At 32.1% G+C, this 13,844-nt stretch overlaps 1 long non-coding RNA gene across 1 annotated transcript; it reads right to left on the bottom strand.

Moving 5' to 3' along the window:
* Positions 1 to 8,781: 8,781 nt before the first annotated feature.
* Positions 8,782 to 9,302, bottom strand: LOC147810046 (uncharacterized). Its single transcript, XR_015434080.1, has 2 exons — positions 9,121 to 9,302; positions 8,782 to 9,023 (listed from the first exon to the last, which is right to left on the bottom strand). It is a non-coding gene; the product is annotated as an uncharacterized LOC147810046 (long non-coding RNA).
* Between the last annotated feature and the right edge of the window lie 4,542 nt (positions 9,303 to 13,844).

The raw sequence follows: 13,844 nt of genomic DNA, 5'->3' as shown, positions 1-13,844 counted from the left end.
ATGAAATCATCCATGACAATCTTTCCTCATTGGAGAATTGTCCCCTTCTGCACCTTAAAAGAATAATAAAACATACTTTGCGTTAAACATTATCTAAGATGAAATAAATTAGTTTTTAAGGTAGATCAATAATAATAAATATTAACATACTTTCAGAAGGGATTTCTCTCCAACAACTGAAAGCTTGTCATTTCCATTGGGGTGGATCTTTACTCTTCTTCCATCTTTACAAAACGATGAAATCATCCATGACAATCTTTCCTCATTGGAGAATTGTCTCCTTCTGCACCTTAAAAGAAGAATAAAACATACTTTGCGTTAAACATTATCTAAGATGAAATAAATTAGTTTTTAAGGTAGATCAATAATAATAAATATTAACATACTTTCAGAAGGGATTTCTCTCCAACAACTGAAAGCTTGTCATTTCCATTGGGGTGGATCTTTTCTCTTCCTCCATCTTTACAAAACGATGAAATCATCCATGACAATCGTTCCTCATTGGAGAATTGTCCCCTTCTGCACCTTAAAAGAAGAATAAAACATACTTTGCATTAAACATTATCTAAGATGAAATAAATTAGTTTTTAAGGTAGATCAATAATAATAAATATTAACATACTTTCAGAAGGGATTTCTCTCCAACAACTGAAAGCTTGCCATTTCCATTGGGGTGGATCTTTTCTCTTCCTCCAGCTTTACAAAACGATGAAATCATCCATGACAATCTTTCCTCATTGGAGAATTGTCCCCTTCTGCACCTTAAAAGAAGAATAAAACATACTTTGCGTTAAAAATTATCTAAGATGAAATAAATTAGTTTTTAAGGTAGATCAATAATAATAAATATTAACATACTTTCAGAAGGGATTTCTCTCCAACAACTGAAAGCTTGTCATTTCCATTGGGGTGGATCTTTTCTCTTCCTCCATCTTTACAAAACGATGAAATCATCCATGACAATCTTTCCTCATTGGAGAATTGTCCCCTTCTGCACCTTAAAAGAAGAATAAAACATACTTTGCGTTAAACATTATCTAAGATGAAATAAATTAGTTTTTAAGGTAGATCAATAATAATAAATATTAACATACTTTCAGAAGGGATTTCTCTCCAACAACTGAAAGCTTGTCATTTCCATTGGGGTGGATCTTTTCTCTTCCTCCATCTTTACAAAACGATGAAATCATCCATGACAATCTTTCCTCATTGGAGAATTGTCCCCTTCTGCACCTTAAAAGAAGAATAAAACATACTTTGCGTTAAACATTATCTAAGATGAAATAAATTAGTTTTTAAGGTAGATCAATAATAATAAATATTAACATACTTTCAGAAGGGATTTCTCTCCAACAACTGAAAGCTTGTCATTTCCATTGGGGTGGATCTTTTCTCTTCCTCCATCTTTACAAAACGATGAAATCATCCATGACAATCTTTCCTCATTGGAGAATTGTCCCCTTCTGCACCTTAAAAGAAAAATAAAACATACTTTGCGTTAAACATTATCTAAGATGAAATAAATTAGTTTTTAAGGTAGATCAATAATAATAAATATTAACATACTTTCAGAAGGGATTTCTCTCCAACAACTGAAAGCTTGTCATTTCCATTGGGGTGGATCTTTTCTCTTCTTCCATCTTTACAAAACGATGAAATCATCCATGACAATCTTTCCTCATTGGAGAATTGTCTCCTTCTGCACCTTAAAAGAAGAATAAAACATACTTTGCGTTAAACATTATCTAAGATGAAATAAATTAGTTTTTAAGGTAGATCAATAATAATAAATATTAACATACTTTCAGAAGGGATTTCTCTCCAACAACTGAAAGCTTGTCATTTCCATTGGGGTGGATCTTTTCTCTTCCTCCATCTTTACAAAACGATGAAATCATCCATGACAATCGTTCCTCATTGGAGAATTGTCCCCTTCTGCACCTTAAAAGAAGAATAAAACATACTTTGCGTTAAACATTATCTAAGATGAAATAAATTAGTTTTTCAGGTAGATCAATAATAATAAATATTAACATACTTTCAGAAGGGATTTCTCTCCAACAACTGAAAGCTTGCCATTTCCATTGGGGTGGATCTTTTCTCTTCCTCCAGCTTTACAAAACGATGAAATCATCCATGACAATCTTTCCTCATTGGAGAATTGTCCCCTTCTGCACCTTAAAAGAAGAATAAAACATACTTTGCGTTAAAAATTATCTAAGATGAAATAAATTAGTTTTTAAGGTAGATCAATAATAATAAATATTAACATACTTTCAGAAGGGATTTCTCTCCAACAACTGAAAGCTTGTCATTTCCATTGGGGTGGATCTTTTCTCTTCCTCCATCTTTACAAAACGATGAAATCATCCATGACAATCTTTCCTCATTGGAGAATTGTCCCCTTCTGCACCTTAAAAGAAGAATAAAACATACTTTGCGTTAAACATTATCTAAGATGAAATAAATTAGTTTTTAAGGTAGATCAATAATAATAAATATTAACATACTTTCAGAAGGGATTTCTCTCCAACAACTGAAAGCTTGTCATTTCCATTGGGGTGGATCTTTTCTCTTCCTCCATCTTTACAAAACGATGAAATCATCCATGACAATCTTTCCTCATTGGAGAATTGTCCCCTTCTGCACCTTAAAAGAAGAATAAAACATACTTTGCGTTAAACATTATCTAAGATGAAATAAATTAGTTTTTAAGGTAGATCAATAATAATAAATATTAACATACTTTCAGAAGGGATTTCTCTCCAACAACTGAAAGCTTGTCATTTCCATTGGGGTGGATCTTTTCTCTTCCTCCATCTTTACAAAACGATGAAATCATCCATGACAATCTTTCCTCATTGGAGAATTGTCCCCTTCTGCACCTTAAAAGAAAAATAAAACATACTTTGCGTTAAACATTATCTAAGATGAAATAAATTAGTTTTTAAGGTAGATCAATAATAATAAATATTAACATACTTTCAGAAGGGATTTCTCTCCAACAACTGAAAGCTTGTCATTTCCATTGGGGTGGATCTTTTCTCTTCCTCCATCTTTACAAAACGATGAAATCATCCATGACAATCTTTCCTCATTGGAGAATTGTCCCCTTCTGCACCTTAAAAGAAGAATAAAACATACTTTGCGTTAAACATTATCTAAGATGAAATAAATTAGTTTTTAAGGTAGATCAATAATAATAAATATTAACATACTTTCAGAAGGGATTTCTCTCCAACAACTGAAAGCTTGTCATTTCCATTGGGGTGGATCTTTTCTCTTCTTCCATCTTTACAAAACGATGAAATCATCCATAAAAATCTTTCCTCATTGGAGAATTGTTTCCCTTCTGCACCTTAAAAGAAGAATAAAACATACTTTGCGTTAAACATTATCTAAGATGAAATAAATTAATTTTTAAGGTAGATCAATAATAATAAATATTAACATACTTTCAGAAGGGATTTCTCTTCAACAACTGAAAGCTTGTCATTTCCATTGGGGTGGATCTTTTCTCTTCCTCCATCTTTACAAAACGATGAAATCATCCATGACAATCTTTCCTCATTGGAGAATTGTTCCCTTCTGCACCTTAAAAGAAGAATAAAACATACTTTGCGTCAAACATTATCTAAGATGAAATAAATTAGTTTTGAAGGTAGATCAATAATAATAAATATTAACAAACTTTCAGAAGGGATTTCTCTCCAACAACTGAAAGCTTGTCATTTCCATTGGGGTGGATCTTTTCTCTTCCTCCATCTTTACAAAACGATGAAATCATCCATGACAATCTTTCCTCATTGGAGAATTGTCCCCTTCCGCACCTTAAAAGAAGAATAAAACATACTTTGCGTTAAACATTATCTAAGATGAAATAAATTAGTTTTTAAGGTAGATCAATAATAATAAATATTTACATACTTTCAGAAGGGATTTCTCTCCAACAACTGAAAGCTTGTCATTTCCATTGAGGTGGATCTTTTCTCTTCCTCCATCTTTACAAAACGATGAAATCATCCATGACAATCTTTCCTCATTGGAGAATTGTCCCCTTCTGCACCTTAAAAGAAGAATAAAACATACTTTGCGTTAAACATTATCTAAGATGAAATAAATTAGTTTCTAAGGTAGATCAATAATAATGAATATTAACATACTTTCAGAAGGGATTTCTCTCCAACAACTGAAAGCTTGTCATTTCCATTGGGGTGGATCTTTTCTCTTCCTCCATCTTTACAAAACGAAGAAATCATCCATGACAATCTTTCCTCATTGGAGAATTGTCCCCTTCTGCACCTTAAAAGAAGAATAAAACATACTTTGCGTTAAACATTATCTAAGATGAAATAAATTAGTTTTTAAGGTAGATCAATAATAATAAATATTAACATACTTTCAGAAGGGATTTCTCTCCAACAACTGAAAGCTTGTCATTTCCATTGGGGTGGATCTTTTCTCTTCCTCCATCTTTACAAAACGATGAAATCATCCATGACAATCTTTCCTCATTGGAGAATTGTCCCCTTCTGCACCTTAAAAGAAGAATAAAACATACTTTGCGTTAAACATTATCTAAGATGAAATAAATTAGTTTTTAAGGTAGATCAATAATAATAAATATTAACATACTTTCAGAAGGGATTTCTCTCCAACAACTGAAAGCTTGTCATTTCCATTGGGGTGGATCTTTTCTCTTCTTCCATCTTTACAAAACGATGAAATCATCCATGAAAATCTTTCCTCATTGGAGAATTGTTTCCCTTCTGCACCTTAAAAGAAGAATAAAACATACTTTGCGTTAAACATTATCTAAGATGAAATAAATTAATTTTTAAGGTAGATCAATAATAATAAATATTAACATAATTTCAGAAGGGATTTCTCTTCAACAACTGAAAGCTTGTCATTTCCATTGGGGTGGATCTTTTCTCTTCCTCCATCTTTACAAAACGATGAAATCATCCATGACAATCTTTCCTCATTGGAGAATTGTTCCCTTCTGCACCTTAAAAGAAGAATAAAACATACTTTGCGTCAAACATTATCTAAGATGAAATAAATTAGTTTTGAAGGTAGATCAATAATAATAAATATTAACATACTTTCAGAAGGGATTTCTCTCCAACAACTGAAAGCTTGTCATTTCCATTGGGGTGGATCTTTTCTCTTCCTCCATCTTTACAAAACGATGAAATAATCCATGACAATCTTTCCTCATTGGAGAATTGTCCCCTTCCGCACCTTAAAAGAAGAATAAAACATACTTTGCGTTAAACATTATCTAAGATGAAATAAATTAGTTTTTAAGGTAGATCAATAATAATAAATATTTACATACTTTCAGAAGGGATTTCTCTCCAACAACTGAAAGCTTGTCATTTCCATTGAGGTGGATCTTTTCTCTTCCTCCATCTTTACAAAACGATGAAATCATCCATGACAATCTTTCCTCATTGGAGAATTGTCCCCTTCTGCACCTTAAAAGAAGAATAAAACATACTTTGCGTTAAACATTATCTAAGATGAAATAAATTAGTTTTTAAGGTAGATCAATAATAATAAATATTAACATACTTTCAGAAGGGATTTCTCTCCAACAACTGAAAGCTTGTCATTTCCATTGGGGTGGATCTTTTCTCTTCCTCCATCTTTACAAAACGATGAAATCATCCATGACAATCTTTCCTCATTGGAGAATTGTCCCCTTCTGCACCTTAAAAGAAGAATAAAACATACTTTGCGTTAAACATTATCTAAGATGAAATAAATTAGTTTTTAAGGTAGATCAATAATAATAAATATTAACATACTTTCAGAAGGGATTTCTCTCCAACAACTGAAAGCTTGTCATTTCCATTGGGGTGGATCTTTTCTCTTCCTCCATCTTTACAAAACTATGAAATCATCCATGACAATCTTTCCTCATTGGAGAATTGTCCCCTTCTGCACCTTAAAAGAAGAATAAAACATACTTTGCGTTAAACATTATCTAAGATGAAATAAATTAGTTTTTAAGGTAGATCAATAATAATAAATATTAACATACTTTCAGAAGGGATTTCTCTCCAACAACTGAAAGCTTGTCATTTCCATTGGGGTGGATCTTTTCTCTTCCTCCATCTTTACAAAACGATGAAATCATCCATGACAATCTTTCCTCATTGGAGAATTGTCCCCTTCTGCACCTTAAAAGAAGAATAAAACATACTTTGCGTTAAACATTATCTAAGATGAAATAAATTAGTTTTTAAGGTAGATCAATAATAATAAATATTAACATACTTTCAGAAGGGATTTCTCTCCAAGAACTGAAAGCTTGTCATTTCCATTGGGGTGGATCTTTTCTCTTCCTCCATCTTTACAAAACGATGAAATCATCCATGACAATCTTTCCTCATTGGAGAATTGTCCCCTTCTGCACCTAAAAAGAAGAATAAAACATACTTTGCGTTAAACATTATCTAAGATGAAATAAATTAGTTTTTAAGGTAGATCAATAATAATAAATATTAACATACTTTCAGAAGGGATTTCTCTCCAACAACTGAAAGCTTGTCATTTCCATTGGGGTGGATCTTTTCTCTTCCTCCATCTTTACAAAACGAAGAAATCATCCATGACAATCTTTCCTCATTGGAGAATTGTCCCCTTCTGCACCTTAAAAGAAGAATAAAACATACTTTGCGTTAAACATTATCTAAGATGAAATAAATTAGTTTTTAAGGTAGATCAATAATAATAAATATTAACATACTTTCAGAAGGGATTTCTCTCCAACAACTGAAAGCTTGTCATTTCCTTTGGGGTGGATCTTTTCTCTTCCTCCATCTTTACAAATCGATGAAATCATCCATGACAATCTTTCCTCATTGGAGAATTGTCCCCTTCTGCACCTTAAAAGAAGAATAAAACATACTTTGCGTTAAACATTATCTAAGATGAAATAAATTAGTTTTTAAGGTAGATCAATAATAATAAATATTAACATACTTTCAGAAGGGATTTCTCTCCAACAACTGAAAGCTTGTCATTTCCATTGGGGTGGATCTTTTCTCTTCCTCCATCTTTACAAAACGATGAAATCATCCATGACAATCTTTCCTCATTTGAGAATTGTCCCCTTCTGCACCTTAAAAGAAGAATAAAACATACTTTGCGTTAAACATTATCTAAGATGAAATAAATTAGTTTTTAAGGTAGATCAATAATAATAAATATTAACATACTTTCAGAAGGGATTTCTCTCCAACAACTGAAAGCTTGTCATTTCCATTGGGGTGGATCTTTTCTCTTCCTCCATCTTTACAAAACGATGAAATCATCCATGACAATCTTTCCTCATTGGAGAATTGTCCCCTTCTGTACCTTAAAAGAAGAATAAAACATACTTTGCGTTAAACATTATCTAAGATGAAATAAATTAGTTTTTAAGGTAGATCAATAATAATAAATATTAACATTTTTTCAGAAGGGATTTCTCTCCAACAACTGAAAGCTTGTCATTTCCATTGGGGTGGATCTTTTCTCTTCCTCCATCTTTACAAAACGATGAAATCATCCATGACAATCTTTCCTCATTGGAGAATTGTCCCCTTCTGCACCTAAAAAGAAGAATAAAACATACTTTGCGTTAAACATTATCTAAGATGAAATAAATTAGTTTTTAAGGTAGATCAATAATAATAAATATTAACATACTTTCAGAAGGGATTTCTCTCCAACAACTGAAAGCTTGTCATTTCCATTGGGGTGGATCTTTTCTCTTCCTCCATCTTTACAAAACTACGAAATCATCCATGACAATCTTTCCTCAATGGAGAATTGTCCCCTTCTGCACCTTAAAAGAAGAATAAAACATACATTGCGTTAAACATTATCTAAGATGAAATAAATTAGTTTTTAAGGTAGATCAATAATAATAAATATTAACATACTTTCAGAAGGGATTTCTCTCCAACAACTGAAAGCTTGTCATTTCCATTGGGGTGGATCTTTTCTCTTCCTCCATCTTTACAAAACGATGAAATCATCCATGACAATCTTTCCTCATTGGAGAATTGTCCCCTTCTGCACCTTAAAAGAAGAATAAAACATACTTTGCGTTAAACATTATCTAAGATGAAATAAATTAGTTTTTAAGGTAGATCAATAATAATAAATATTAACATACTTTCAGAAGGGATTTCTCTCCAACAACTGAAAGCTTGTCATTTCCATTGGGGTGGATCTTTTCTCTTCCTCCATCTTTACAAAACGATGAAATCATCCATGACAATCTTTCCTCATTGGAGAATTGTCCCCTTCTGCACCTAAAAATAAGAATAAAACATACTTTGCGTTAAACATTATCTAAGATGAAATAAATTAGTTTTTAAGGTAGATCAATAATAATAAATATTAACATACTTTCAGAAGGGATTTCTCTCCAACAACTGAAAGCTTGTCATTTCCATTGGGGTGGATCTTTACTCTTCTTCCATCTTTACAAAACGATGAAATCATCCATGACAATCTTTCCTCATTGGAGAATTGTCCCCTTCTGCACCTTAAAAGAAGAATAAAACATACTTTGCGTTAAACATTATCTAAGATGAAATAAATTAGTTTTTAAGGTAGATCAATAATAATAAATATTAACATACTTTCAGAAGGGATTTCTCTCCAACAACTGAAAGCTTGTCATTTCCATTGGGGTGGATCTTTTCTCTTCCTCCATCTTTACAAAACGATGAAATCATCCATGACAATCTTTCCTCATTGGAGAATTGTCCCCTTCTGCACCTTAAAAGAAGAATAAAACATTCTTTGCGTTAAACATTATCTAAGATGAAATAAATTAGTTTTTAAGGTAGATCAATAATAATAAATATTAACATACTTTCGGAAGGGATTTCTCTCCAACAACTGAAAGCTTGTCATTTCCATTGGGGTGGATCTTTTCTCTTCCTCCATCTTTACAAAACGATGATATCATCCATGACAATCTTTCCTCATTGGAGAATTGTCCCCTTCTGCACCTTAAAAGAAGAATAAAACATTCTTTGCGTTAAAAATTATCTAAGATGAAATAAATTAGTTTTTAAGGTAGATCAATAATAATAAATATTAACATACTTTCGGAAGGGATTTCTCTCCAACAACTGAAAGCTTGTCATTTCCATTGGGGTGGATCTTTTCTCTTCCTCCATCTTTACAAAACTATGAAATCATCCATGACAATCTTTCCTCATTGGAGAATTGTCCCCTTCTGCACCTTAAAAGAAGAATAAAACATTCTTTGCGTTAAACATTATCTAAGATGAAATAAATTAGTTTTTAAGGTAGATCAATAATAATAAATATTAACATACTTTCAGAAGGGATTTCTCTCCAACAACTGAAAGCTTGTCATTTCCATTGGGGTGGATCTTTTCTCTTCCTCCATCTTTACAAAACTATGAAATCATCCATGACAATCTTTCCTCATTGGAGAATTGTCCCCTTCTGCACCTTAAAAGAAGAATAAAACATACTTTGCGTTAAACATTATCTAAGATGAAATAAATTAGTTTTTAAGGTAGATCAATAATAATAAATATTAACATACTTTCAGAAGGGATTTCTCTCCAACAACTGAAAGCTTGTCATTTCCATTGGGGTGGATCTTTTCTCTTCCTCCATCTTTACAAAACGATGAAATCATCCATGACAATCTTTCCTCATTGGAGAATTGTCCCCTTCTGCACCTTAAAAGAAGAATAAAACATACGTTGCGTTAAACATTATCTAAGATGAAATAAATTAGTTTTTAAGGTAGATCAATAATAATAAATATTAACATACTTTCAGAAGGGATTTCTCTCCAACAACTGAAAGCTTGTCATTTCCATTGGGGTGGATCTTTTCTCTTCCTCCATCTTTACAAAACGATGAAATCATCCATGAAAATCTTTCCTCATTGGAGAATTGTCCCCTTCTGCACCTTAAAAGAAGAATAAAACATACTTTGCGTTAAACATTATCTAAGATGAAATAAATTAGTTTTTAAGGTAGATCAATAATAATAAATATTAACATACTTTCAGAAGGGATTTCTCTCCAACAACTGAAAGCTTGTCATTTCCATTGGGGAGGATCTTTTCTCTTCCTACATCTTTACAAAACGATGAAATCATCCATGACAATCTTTCCTCATTGGAGAATTGTCCCCTTCTGCACCTTAAAAGAAGAATAAAACATACTTTGCGTTAAACATTATCTAAGATGAAATAAATTAGTTTTTAAGGTAGATCAATAATAATAAATATTAACATACTTTCAGAAGGGATTTCTCTCCAACAACTGAAAGCTTGTCATTTCCATTGGGGAGGATCTTTTCTCTTCCTCCATCTTTACAAAACGATGAAATCATCCATGACAATCTTTCCTCATTGGAGAATTGTTCCCTTCTGCACCTTAAAAGAAGAATAAAACATACTTTGCGTCAAACATTATCTAAGATGAAATAAATTAGTTTTTAAGATAGATCAATAACAATAAATATTAACATACTTTCAGAAGGGATTTCTCTCCAACAACTGAAAGCTTGTCATTTCCATTGGGGTGGATCTTTTCTCTTCCTCCATCTTTACAAAACGATGAAATCATCCATGACAATCTTTCCTCATTGGAGAATTGTCCCCTTCCGCACCTTAAAAGAAGAATAAAACATACTTTGCGTTAAACATTATCTAAGAAGAAATAAATTAGTTTTTAAGGTAGATCAATTATAATAAGTATTAACATACTTTCAGAAGGGATTTCTCTCCAACAACTGAAAGCTTGTCATTTCCATTGGGGTGGATCTTTTCTCTTCCTCCATCTTTACAAAACGATGAAATCATCCATGACAATCTTTCCTCATTGGAGAATTGTTCCCTTCTGCACCTTAAAAGAAGAATAAAACATACTTTGCGTCAAACATTATCTAAGATGAAATAAATTAGTTTTTAAGATAGATCAATAACAATAAATATTAACATACTTTCAGAAGGGATTTCTCTCCAACAACTGAAAGCTTGTCATTTCCATTGGGGTGGATCTTTTCTCTTCCTCCATCTTTACAAAACGATGAAATCATCCATGACAATCTTTCCTCATTGGAGAATTGTCCCCTTCCGCACCTTAAAAGAAGAATAAAACATACTTTGCGTCAAACATTATCTAAGATGAAATAAATTAGTTTTTAAGGTAGATCAATAACAATAAATATTAACATACTTTCAGAAGGGATTTCTCTCCAACAACTGAAAGCTTGTCATATCCATTGGGGTGGATCTTTTCTCTTCCTCCATCTTTACAAAACGATGAAATCATCCATGACAATCTTTCCTCATTGGAGAATTGTCCCCTTCCGAACCTTAAAAGAAGAATAAAACATACTTTGCGTTAAACATTATCTAAGAAGAAATAAATTAGTTTTTAAGGTAGATCAATAATAATAAATATTTACATACTTTCAGAAGGGATTTCTCTCCAACAACTGAAAGCTTGTCATTTCCATTGGGGTGGATCTTTTCTCTTCCTCCATCTTTACAAAACGATGAAATCATCCATGACAATCTTTCCTCATTGGAGAATTGTCCCCTTCTGCACCTTAAAAGAAGAATAAAACATACTTTGCGTTAAACATTATCTAAGATGAAATAAATTAGTTTTTAAGGAAGATCAATAATAATAAATATTAACATACTTTCAGAAGGGATTTCTCTCCAACAACTGAAAGCTTGTCATTTCCATTGGGGTGGATCTTTTCTCTTCCTCCATCTTTACAAAACGATGAAATCATCCATGACAATCTTTCCTCATTGGAGAATTGTCCCCTTCTGCACCTTAAAAGAAGAATAAAACATACTTTGCGTTAAACATTATCTAAGATGAAATAAATTAGTTTTTAAGGTAGATCAATAATAATAAATATTAACATACTTTCAGAAGGGATTTCTCTCCAACAACTGAAAGCTTGTCATTTCCATTGGGGTGGATCTTTTCTCTTCCTCCATCTTTACAAAACGATGAAATCATCCATGACAATCTTTCCTTATTGGAGAATTGTCCCCTTCTGCACCTTAAAAGAAGAATAAAACATACTTTGCGTTAAACATTATCTAAGATGAAATAAATTAGTTTTTAAGGTAGATCAATAATAATAAATATTAACATACTTTCAGAAGGGATTTCTCTCCAACAACTGAAAGCTTGTCATTTCCATTGGGGTGGATCTTTTCTCTTCCTCCATCTTTACAAAACGATGAAATCATCCATGACAATCTTTCCTCATTGGAGAATTGTCCCCTTCTGCACCTTAAAAGAAGAATAAAACATACTTTGCGTTAAACATTATCTAAGATGAAATAAATTAGTTTTTAAGGTAGATCAATAATAAAAAATATTAACATACTTTCAGAAGGAATTTCTCTCCAACAACTGAAAGCTTGTCATTTCCATTGGGGTGGATCTTTACTCTTCTTCCATCTTTACAAAACGATGAAATCATCCATGACAATCTTTCCTCATTGGAGAATTGTCCCCTTCTGCACCTTAAAAGAAGAATAAAACATACTTTGCGTTAAACATTATCTAAGATGAAATAAATTAGTTTTTAAGGTAGATCAATAATAATAAATATTAACATACTTTCAGAAGGGATTTCTCTCCAACAACTGAAAGCTTGCCATTTCCATTGGGGTGGATCTTTTCTCTTCCTCCATCTTTACAAAACGATGAAATCATCCATGACAATCTTTCCTCATTGGAGAATTGTCCCCTTCTGCACCTTAAAAGAAGAATAAAACATACTTTGCGTTAAACATTATCTAAGATGAAATAAATTAGTTTTTAAGGTAGATCAATAATAATAAATATTAACATACTTTCAGAAGGGATTTCTCTCCAACAACTGAAAGCTTGTCATTTCCATTGGGGTGGATCTTTTCTCTTCCTCCATCTTTACAAAACGATGAAATCATCCATGACAATCTTTCCTCATTGGAGAATTGTCCCCTTCTGCACCTTAAAAGAAGAATAAAACATATTTTGCGTTAAACATTATCTAAGATGAAATAAATTAGTTTTTAAGGTAGATCAATAATAATAAATATTAACATACTTTCAGAAGGGATTTCTCTCCAACAACTGAAAGCTTGTCATTTCCATTGGGGTGGATCTTTTCTCTTCCTCCATCTTTACAAAACGATGAAATCATCCATGACAATCTTTCCTCATTGGAGAATTGTCCCCTTCTGCACCTTAAAAGAAGAATAAAACATACTTTGCGTAAAACATTATCTAAGATGAAATAAATTAGTTTTTAAGGTAGATCAATAATAATAAATATTAACATACTTTCAGAAGGGATTTCTCTCCAAAAACTGAAAGCTTGTCATTTTCATTGGGGTGGATCTTTTCTCTTCCTCCATCTTTACAAAGCGATGAAATCATCCATGACAATCTTTCCTCATTGGAGAATTGTCACCTTCTGCACCTTAAAAGAAGAATAAAACATACTTTGCGTTAAACATTATCTAAGACGAAATAAATTAGTTTTTAAGGTAGATCAATAATAATAAATATTAACATACTTTCAGAAGGGATTTCTCTCCAACAACTGAAAGCTTGTCATTTCCATTGGGGTGGATCTTTTCTCTTCCTCCATCTTTTTCAGTATTTTGAACAGATTACACGAAATGCAAACAGGTGCATCAAATAGGATAATATCGTGATCATTAATGATAACAATGAACATTGAATACGATAATGTTGCGATTTTAATTGTTAACAATCATGAAACCAAATACACCAACTCGTATGAATAACGCCCG

This window comes from Parasteatoda tepidariorum, chromosome 5 (genome assembly GCF_982258835.1).
Source record: "Parasteatoda tepidariorum strain Cologne lab strain chromosome 5, Ptep-v5.0, whole genome shotgun sequence".
Classification (NCBI taxonomy): domain Eukaryota; kingdom Metazoa; phylum Arthropoda; class Arachnida; order Araneae; family Theridiidae; genus Parasteatoda; species Parasteatoda tepidariorum.
This window is presented reverse-complemented; position numbering and strand designations above follow the sequence as displayed.